This window comes from Lepidochelys olivacea, assembly GCF_965140295.1.
Source record: "Lepidochelys olivacea isolate rLepOli2 genome assembly, chromosome: 1".
Lineage (NCBI taxonomy): Eukaryota > Metazoa > Chordata > Testudines > Cheloniidae > Lepidochelys > Lepidochelys olivacea.
The window spans coordinates 114,036,498-114,046,211 of NC_140411.1; positions in this window are offsets into that span (position 1 = coordinate 114,036,498).

A 9,714-nucleotide genomic window follows, 5' to 3' on the forward strand; every position below is an offset into this window, starting at 1 on the left:
CTGGCAAGCCAGGTGACAAATTAAGTCCTGGATGGGGAAGTGGGTGGGGGCCAGAGGCAATGCCGGGGAGGGTAGTGTGAGTCGAGGGCTGGCACCCACTGCTGTGCACGTGGGGTCCAGGGCCGGAGCCCCAAGGCCCATGGCTGGTGCCTGCCGCCCACCACCCAGGGCTGAAGCCCAAAACCTGAGCTTCACTGCCCCTGGGAAGGTGGGGAACTCATGGTCTGCTTCCCCTCTGGTGGTTGTGACTCCAGAGGGCAGGCAGGGCCCAACACCTGCTGGTGGTCCTGGGGACAGTCCACCGCTGCCCCCCATCACTGCCCAGGAGGCTGTGGCCAGGCCACAGGAAAAGCCCTTGGTGGCTGCATTTGAGAAACACTGCTCTAGCTTCTGTTTGCCAGGAGCTGGGAATGGGCAACGGGCTGGATCACTTGATGATTACCTGTTCTGTTTGTTCCCTATGGGGCACCTGGCATTGACAACTGTCAGAAGACAGGATAATGGGCTTGATGAACCTTTGGTCTGACCCTGTATGGCTGTTCTTATGCTATACAAGTATTCTTTATTAGCACAGATGATGTTCTTTTGTAGTATAACATGACTTTATTCAGAAAATGAGTGCTATAGTAATATTTTTATTTAACTTTGAAAGATCATAGACAAAATGCTTATAAAACTGGGTTCATATTAACAAATATCAAGTTAAAGAGCTGATATCAGCCATGTAGCCAATTAGTTCATTTTATTATCCATCTATTGTGCTGTACGATATGATTAACTCATATGCTATGTTACATGTAATTGTTGTATGCTAAATAGATTTAAGATGTAGGATCATAGAAGTATAAGATTGGAACGTATTTAGGAGTGATAAGTATGTATTAGGTATCTAAGTAAAGGAGGGCTGAAACACACGGCCTACAGGCTGAGGCCAGTAAGATTTCAACTTAGCCATACTAGGCCATATGCTTAGGAATGCTTCACATTAGTAAGTGACTGAAGAATCATAGAATATCAGGGTTGGAAGGGACCTCAGGAGGTCATCTAGTCCAACCCCCTGCTCAAAGCAGGACCAATCCCCAATTAAATCATCCCAGCCAGGGCTTTGTCAAGCCTGACCTTAAAAACTTCTAAGGAAGGAGATTCCACCACCTCCCTAGGTAACGCATTCCAGTGTTTCACAGCCTCCTAGTGAAAAAGTTTTTCCTAATATCCAACCTAAATCTCCCCCACTGCAACTTGAGACCATTACTCCTTGTTCTGTCATCTGCTACCACTGAGAACAGTATAGATCCATCCTCTTTGGAACCCCCTTTCAGGTAGTTGAAAGCAGCTATCAGATCCCCCCTCATTCTTCTCTTCCGTAGACTAATCATCCCCAGTTCCCTCAGCCTCTCCTCATAACTCATGTGTTCCAGTCCCCTAATCATTTTTGTTGCCCTCCGCTGGACTCTTTCCAATAACCCTGTGCCAGTAAAGATCACAAGAGTACTGTAAATATGTGTCAATAGATGTGGTGATGTGGAAAATTGAGCTCAATGTATTGCTCAAGATCATGACACCTTATTGTAACATCTTTTAAAACATCTCTCCTGACTGCAAAGGTACATGTTGTGTGTAAATGCTGATAAGAATAAGAGGAACTACAAACCTATGAAAAATGGGGCACCCAATATTCATGGGGTGTGGAAGTACAGATGGTGGGGGGAAGGATTGACACCTTTATGCATGTGCATAAGAGTGTTAGGTGTAGTCAGAATTACAATATAAAAGAGGGTTCCCTGTTTGGGTAAAAGTGGGAATACCAACAGGAAAAAATACAACAGGAACTATCCCTCTACTGATGATTAATTGGTGAGAGGTCCATTGGACCCTAGAATATCTTTGAGGATGTGAGTATGACTACAGTTATAATTATTGCATAGGTTTTTGGTAGGATTTCTGTATGCATGGGTAATTGTAACTTATTGCTTTAATAAAACTTGTAGTACAGATAAGACTTTGTACTTGTGAGTGAATCAGTAGTTATTATCCTTGGACTTCATGTGTTCCTAGAGCCTCCAAATTTGAGAAAAGCAGTAGAGGCAATTTCACTCTGTTGAGCTTGAAAAGTATAGCTGAACTCATGGTGGTGTAATATAACATCACTAAATTAACTTTAAATAAAATTAATGGCTACAGCCACCTCTGAAATGGGGCAGCTGGCCAATGACATCACTATAGGAGGAGAATTCCTTGCTGCACATCCTTACAGCCTTAAGCATTGGTCTCCAAACCAATTATAATAGTACAATTGAGAGCCACACACCCATTTGCACCAAATCTCCAGTCCTTCCTCCCTAGTCTGTCCTCTTTCTACAGTTCCTAGTGCATGATTACTTCCAATTGCTGGTACTGGACACCATCCATGATGGATACTCCATCTATTTCCAAACAGTCCACCGCACCATCCTCCCCTTTTTCCTTACCTCATGGATCAATCTCATAAAAAAATCTTGTTGGAAGAAGTGGATTCTCTCTTGAAAAAGGGAGCTGTAGAGGAAGCTCCACAAGAATACAGAGGGAAAGGATTTTACTCCCACAATTTCCTGATTTCCCAAGAGCAGTGATGGTCTGAGACCCATAGTAGACATCAGAAACCTCAACAGGTACAGAAGAACACACATTTCTGGATGCTGTCTCTGAGAGACATTATCCCTTCCTTATCTCAAGGAGATTGGTATGTGGCTTTTGACTTACAAGGACACCTATTTTGATGTGGCAATAAAACACATCACGTATCTGAGGTTCTGTGTGAAGACAAGATACTAGTAGTTAGAGTTTCCTTTTGGCTTGAGTATAACCCCATTGCTCTTCAAATGCCTTGTGATGGGGTGTGACTCACCACTCTGGCACCTCCTGCTGGTTGTCTTGGGAATTAGTTCTGCATGGTAGTGTGCCCTCTTTGGGTGCTGCCTCGCCGCCATCACTTCTGCTCCAGGATCCACGTCTCTCCAAGGTCTGTGGCATCTGCTTCAGTAACACAGCCCTTTGGCTGTACCACACAGTGTGCTCCCCCTTTCCGGGGGACCTGCAGTCTGCTGTTCAGCCACTTCCTTTAGTAGCTACTGCAATGAGTTGTCTGGCCACATCCTTGTGGCCCCAGCATCCTCTTTGCCCTTGTCTTGGGGCCTCAGTGGGCAAACCTCAGCAGCCAGCCAGGAGCTGTCTCTCGCTCCACTGGTCCTGCTAGCAGCACTGCTCTGTCCAGGGTGCTGGCAGTTCTCTCAGTCCTCCAGGGACACAGTCCTTCCTCCGTGGGCTCCAGCAGAGAACTGCCTTCCTCTGCCCTGCTGCTCCCTTTTTATATAGTTCGGCTTGGCCCCGATTGGCTGCTCCCTTCAGCTCTTCTCTGTCTGTCTGCCTCCTGTACAACCTCCCTAGGGCTGCTTTTAATCCCTTTTCTGCCAGTAAGGGGCAGCTGCCCCATCACATGTCTCGAGGTAGCTCCTGGCCACCTCAGGTGCCAAGGAATATTTGTCTACCTATACCTGGACAGATGGTTCCTAAGGGCCAACTTTCAACAGGATCTCTCCTCAGCAGTCCAGTACATGTGCATTTTCCGGTCAATTGGGACTGTAATCAAGTGAGAGAAATCCATGCTTCAACCTACACAAAGGATCACCTTCCTCAGAGAAGACCTAGACTTTGCTTAGGCCAGAGCCTTTCTCTCAGAAGAGAGATGTTTCAAAATTCATGACCCCCTGATAGGTTTCAGAGTAGCAGCCATGTTAGTCTGTATCCGCAAAAAAACCAGGAGTACTTGTGGCATCTTAGAGACTAATAAATTTGTTAGAGCATAAGCTTTTGTGGGCTATAGCCCACTTCATTGGATGCATTGAATGGAACATATAGTAAGAAGATATATATATACACATACAGAGAAGGTGGAATTTGCCATACAAACTGTAAGAGGCTAATTAATTAAGATGAGCTATTATCAGCAGGAGAAAAAACTTTTGTAGTGATAATCAAGATGGCCCATTTAGACAGTTAACAAGAAGGTGTGAGGATACTTAACATGTGGAAATAGATTCAATATGTGTCATGACCCAGCCACTCCCAGTCTCTATTCAAACCCAAGTTAATGGTATCTAGTTTGCATATTAATTCAAGCTCAGCAGTTTCTCAACGAGCTTCAGTGTGGAACAACACCACATCATGATTGGACCCCATATCTTCACACAGTTTTTCAAACAGATATGCATGAAGAGGTTGAACCTTAATGTAGTTCACAGTAGATGAGACCTGCTGCAAAATTTCACCGACCTCTAGACTTAGAGCTTTAGCTGCCAGTTCTTTGTGAATCATGCAGAGAGTCATAGAATCATAGAATATCAGGGTTGGAAGGGACCTCAGGAGGTCATCTAGTCCAACCCCCTGCTCAAAGCAGGACCAATCCCCAACTAAATCATCCCAGCCAGGGCTTTGTCGAGCCTGACCTTAAAAACTTCTAAGGAAGGAGATTCCACCACCTCCCTCGGTAACGCATTCCAGTGTTTCACCACCCTCCTAGTGAAAAAGTTTTCCTAATATCCAACCTAAACCTCCCCCACTGCAACTTGAGACCATTACTCCTTGTCCTGTCCTCTTCTACCACTGAGAATAGTCTAGAACCATCCTCTCTGGAACCACCTCTCAGGTACTTGAAAGCAGCTATCAAATCCCCCCTCATTCTTCTCTTCTGCAGACTAAACAGTCCCAGTTCCCTCAGCCTCTCCTCATAAGTCACGTGTTCCAGACCCCTAATCATTTTTGTTGCCCTTCGCTGGACTCTCTCCAATTTATCCACATCCTTCTTGTAGTGTGGGGTCCAAAACTGGACACAGTACTCCAGATGAGGCCTCACCAATGTTGAATAGAGGGGGACGATCACGTCCCTCAATCTGCTCGCTATGCCCCTACTTATACATCCCAAAATGCCATTGGCCTTCTTGGCAACAAGGGCACACTGCTGACTTATATCCAGCTTCTCGTCCACTGTCACCCCTAGGTCCTTTTCCGCAGAACTGCTGCCTAGCCATTCGGTCCCTAGTCTGTAGCTGTGCGTTGGGTTCTTCCGTCCTAAGTGCAGGACCCTGCACTTATCCTTATTGAACGTCATCAGATTTCTTTTGGCCCAATCCTCCAATTTGTCTAGGTCCCTCTGTATCCTATCCCTGCCCTCCAGCGTATCTACCACTCCTCCCAGTTTAGTATCATCCGCAAATTTGCTGAGAGTGCAATCCACACCATCCTCCAGATCATTTATGAAGATATTGAACAAAACCAGCCCCAGGACCGACCCCTGGGGCACTCCACTTGACACCGGCTGCCAACTAGACATGGAGCCATTGATCACTACCCGTTGAGCCTGACAATCTAGCCAACTTTCTACCCACCTTATAGTGCATTCATCCAGCCCATACTTTAACTTGCTGACAAGAATACTGTGGGAGACCGTGTCAAAAGCTTTGCTAAAGTCAAGAAACAATACATCCACTGCTTTCCTTCATCCACAGAACCAGTAATCTCATCATAGAAGGCAATTAGATTAGTCAGGCATGACCTTCCCTTGATGAATCCATGCTGACTGTTCCTGATCACTTTCCTTTCATGTAAGTGCTTCAGGATTGATTCTTTGAGGACCTGCTCCATGATTTTTCCGGGGACTGAGGTGAGGCTGACTGGCCTGTAGTTCCCAGGATCCTCCTTCTTCCCTTTTTTAAAGATGGGCACTACATTAGCCTTTTTCCAGTCATCCGGGACTTCCCCCGTTCGCCACGAGTTTTCAAAGATAATGGCCAATGGCTCTGCAATCACAGCCGCCAATTCCTTTAGCACTCTCGGATGCAACTCGTCCGGCCCCATGGACTTGTGCACGTCCAGCTTTTCTAAATAGTCCCTAACCACCTCTTTCTCCACAGAGGGCTGGCCATCTATTCCCCATGTTGTGATGCCCAGCGCAGCAGTCTGGGAGCTGACCTTGTTAGTGAAGACAGAGGCAAAAAAAGCATTGAGTACATTAGCTTTTTCCACATCCTCTGTCACTAGGTTGCCTCCCTCATTCATTAAGGGCCCCACACTTTCCTTGGCCACATAGCAGACAGAGCAACTTTCTTTACCAAGGCATGCAGACTTTCTTTGTTGCCTTCCATAGATGGAGCTCAATCTGTGCAAAAGCCCACGATGCGATTACACCAGATATTGTAATCTTACATGTAGCACATTGAATATTTCTTGTGCTGTCTTGTGTCCAGGTAAAGGGAGACAGAACAGAAACTCTTCAAGAATTGCACCCTCCCGTGTGTATTTCACAAAAGCCAAGAAATGTGCATCACGGCTCTCAGTGCTCACATCAACTTGAAGAGTAAAAGCATCTGTGTTTTTCAGATGCTCAACCAGTGTGCATTTCTGATCATCTGCTATCACCTCAATCCCTCGCTTCACTGTGTTGTTGGAGAGTTGTATGGCTTTGAATTTGTTTGCCTTCGTTTCCCCACCCATTATCTTCTCCGTACTTGCAGTTGGCAAAATCAAAGCCTCTCCAATTATGTGAGGCTTCTTGGCCTTCAAAAAAGAACTAGATAAATTCATGGAGGATAGGTCCATCAATGTGTATTCACCACGATGGGCAGGAATGGTGTCCCTAGCCTCTGTTTGCCAGAAGCTGGGAATGAGTGACAGGGGATGGATCACTTGATGATTACCGGTTCTTTCATTCCCTCTGGGACACCCTCTACTGGCCACTGTCGGAAGACAGGATACTGGGTTAGATGGACCTTTGGTCTGACCCAGTAGGGCCATTCTTATGTTCTAATAGGCTCATACCAGCTCAAGCAGAGAGGATACTCTGTTGATAAGGCTGCTGCCCATAAATAAGGATCTTCTGGATTGAAGTCTCTCAGGTGGATGCTTGCTCAGTTGGGTGGTGCAAATGGCAAAACAATGTCTGCATAGCCCCCTCTGCACAGCCAAAATGTCTGGACCTGCTCCACAAGTGCTGATCCAGGAAGGCAGCCTCCGCACAATGTGACTTTGCAAGCACCATATGTGCAAGGTCACAACTGGTGCAGGCCATCATTTTGTAGATCAAAATGGCAGCCTTCTGGCATAGCATTTGTGGAGCAGGTCCAGACACATTAGGGATGGACCACATCATCTCATGTGCCAAATCTAGCCCGTTGGACCCGCAATCCATCTGTTGGGGTCGCAACCCACAGTTTGAGAACTGCTGATGTAGACCCCTGTTCAAATCCTTTCTCTTCCTCTGGCAGAGAGGAGTAAGTTGAACCTGGGACTCCCACATCCCAGGTTAGTGCTCTAACCACTGGGATAAAAGTTATAAGGAGGTTAGCAGTTGCTCCTCCTCTCCCGCTCCTGATTTGGAAAAGGACCTACACCGGGTAGGTGGCCTATGAGTATGCCTACAGGATCAGGCCTCATGTGCAAGATAGGTGAGCAAACACCTGTCCTCCCCCCAGTTCGTAGATTGCTGTGGGGCTTACATGGGAGATAAGCATCTGATCATGTAGAGGGAGGTAGCAGTGCATATGCCTAGAGGCAGAAACATAGGTGTCTAGGGAACTTTTACCCTGAAAATTTAGGCACTGAGTGAGTTTAGGCACTGGATTAAGCAGGGTTGTAGTGGAGCCTAAAACTGGGATTTAGGCACCTAAGTGTGGGGTTTGAGCACTTAAGTACTTTTGTGGTTGCTATCCTAGGTGCTTACATCAGTAGTGATTCTTCACACTTCTAAATCCCTGGAGCCAAATCTCAGAAAAGCTCCAGTGTGATTGGGAATGTCAGTGAAACTCCAGTAATGTTATCCAATAGAGAGGCTGTACTCAGTTCCATCACCACTGGAGGGAGAGAGTTCTCTTAGGCATTTCTCTTTCCTTCCTTTCTTGTGTAAAGGGAGTGGAAATCAATGCTTGCTGGGCATGGGAGGGAGTGGATACTCAGCTGTTACCTCCATTCTCTGTTCCTCCCCCATGCATGGCGGTGTTATCTGAAACATACTGAAGTAAAATGTTCCATAGTAAGTCACTTCCGAATTTAAATTAAATGCTCTGCCTTCAACCTTAAAAAGAAAACAAAATCACTGTAAAATATTATTGGAAATAAACATTCAGGTACTGAGCTGAAAATATACTTTTTAGAGTGAATTTCTTCCCAAGTAATCTGAGCTTTCATAAAGCTAATAATTCATTAGCAAGAGCATGCACATTATGCATGGCTAGTTGGTAACAGGCCATGTTCACAGTCACAGAACTGCTCTAACAAGTGAAAAAAATGCTAAGAAATAAGCAAATGTGACTTCACATCTTCTGTTTAACGCCAGATAATCATGACCTCAATTGGTGGGGCTGGCAGGCTCCCTACCCAGCTCTGCACCTCCCCAGAAGTGGCGGCATTCCTCAGCTCCTAGGCGGAGGCACAGCCATGCAGCTCTGTGCACTGCTTCCTCCCTGAGCGCTGGCTCTGCAACTCTCATTGCCTGGGAGCCATGGCCAATGGGAGCTGCAGGGGCAATGCCTGTAGGTGGAGGCCGTGCGCAGACCCCCTGGCTGCGCCTCCCCCTAGGAGCCGAGGGATGTTGCTGCTTCCAGGGAATCCCCCTGAGGTAAGCGCTGCCCAGAGCTCTCACTCTCTCCCATACCCAAACCTCCACCCCCTCCCGCACCCAAACTCTTGCTGCTGCTGAGGAAGCAATGGCCTGAGGCTGCCCCAGCAGCAGCCGGTACAGCTAGCCACTCTAGAAGTCATGGAAAGTCACAGAATCTGTGACTTCCGTGACAAACTCGCAGCCTTTAACTATAATCTATTAAAATTATTTACATTAAAAAAATTCAAACATTACGTGTTTGCCAGCAAAGTTTTAAAGTCAAGCCACTGAACTGGTGCGACAAAGCACCTGGAACCAAACAAAGTCTGTTGAAGTGCTAAACCAGCTTTTCACAGCAGCAGCTTTTTCTGTAGGTACAGAGAGAATATTTTCTTCATTTCAGTTTATTCTGTTAGTTCAGTTCAATAACTAGTTCAATCAAAGAGAAGAAACTGATTGGGAGTTTAAAAAGCAGGAAAGCTTGTTTTCCTCTTCCAATCTAAATAAAAACTAGGTGTGAGAGGATGAGATCTACCAATTCTAAAATCTTGAAGGACATGTTGATCAGAAACAGAGAGTTCAATTCACTAACTATAGGTAATCATTATTTACTTGTATTACCATATACCACAGCCCAGCTTTCCTCTTCCATTGCCTCTGTGTCCTTGACAATGAGTACTGAGTACTCCAGCCATGGAACGGTTGCATGTTAGTCTCTTCTTCCTCCACTTTTAAAACAGTATCTTGGTTTTGAAAGCAGCTTTAGCACTAAATTACATGACAAAACATTACATTCTTCCCCAAAAAAGTTTCATTGTGTTCAATCCCAGGTCTCGGGATTAATATCAAAACTTCTTTAATATAATATATATTACTTGCTCCTAACATATAAATACAGGAAATAGGAGAAGTGTAAATTGATAAAAATAAATCGCTATGTTTGCAGGATTAAAATAAATCTTGGCATCCCTTGTAATCATTTATTCACAGCTGAGGAATTGTCACTCTACAGCTTTCTCATACCTATTCAATTTCCATAAACTCGTATGAGCTAGAAATAATTTTCAAAACTGTCAGTCAGACAGACC